Here is a 512-nt window from a genome sequence, read left to right on the forward strand (position 1 = left end):
CCCCGTGGTCCCCGTGGTGGTCCCCGTGGTCCCCGTGGTCCCCGCCGCGGGCCGCGCCCCCGCAGAGCTTCCGCGGACCAGAGTGGGTCCCCACAGCGGGACGGGATCTCCTCTGTGGCTGCCCAGCCGCCGTGGTTCTCAGGGTGCGCAGCCGAGTGTGGCTGTGGGCTTTGAAGCTGCTTTTTTTCCCTTGAAGTCGCGATTGTTACTTCCCATGCCCCCTTGGGACTCTGCTTGCTTTCCTTAGGTTCTTTCTTGCAGTCCAACACTGTAGCCACATCTCAAACAGAAAAGTTGATCCATTAAGACAGCAGAGAACAGCTAGACACGCTGAGGAGCCTGGCGTCAAGGACATAAGTAGAGGTCATAGGACTGCCAGGGACAGGGGAGCACCGGGTCAATGTCGTTGGAGTGAGCTGAGGCAGACAGAAGGAGAGGGAGGCTGGGTGCCTCAGCTCTGAAGCAACAAGTCCACACCTTGCATGATGGTTTTGTTGACAACACAGTTCACG

At 59.0% G+C, this 512-nt stretch overlaps 1 protein-coding gene across 1 annotated transcript in view; it reads left to right on the forward strand.

Annotated features, from left to right (window-relative positions):
• Dph7 (diphthamide biosynthesis 7) overlaps positions 1-512 on the forward strand; it is a 13344-nt gene that overhangs the window by 2799 nt on the left and 10033 nt on the right. The window lies entirely within an intron of this gene.

The sequence above is a fragment of the Dipodomys ordii genome, unplaced genomic scaffold (assembly GCF_000151885.1).
Source record: "Dipodomys ordii isolate 6190 unplaced genomic scaffold, Dord_2.0 Scaffold118, whole genome shotgun sequence".
In the NCBI taxonomy this organism is placed as follows: domain Eukaryota; kingdom Metazoa; phylum Chordata; class Mammalia; order Rodentia; family Heteromyidae; genus Dipodomys; species Dipodomys ordii.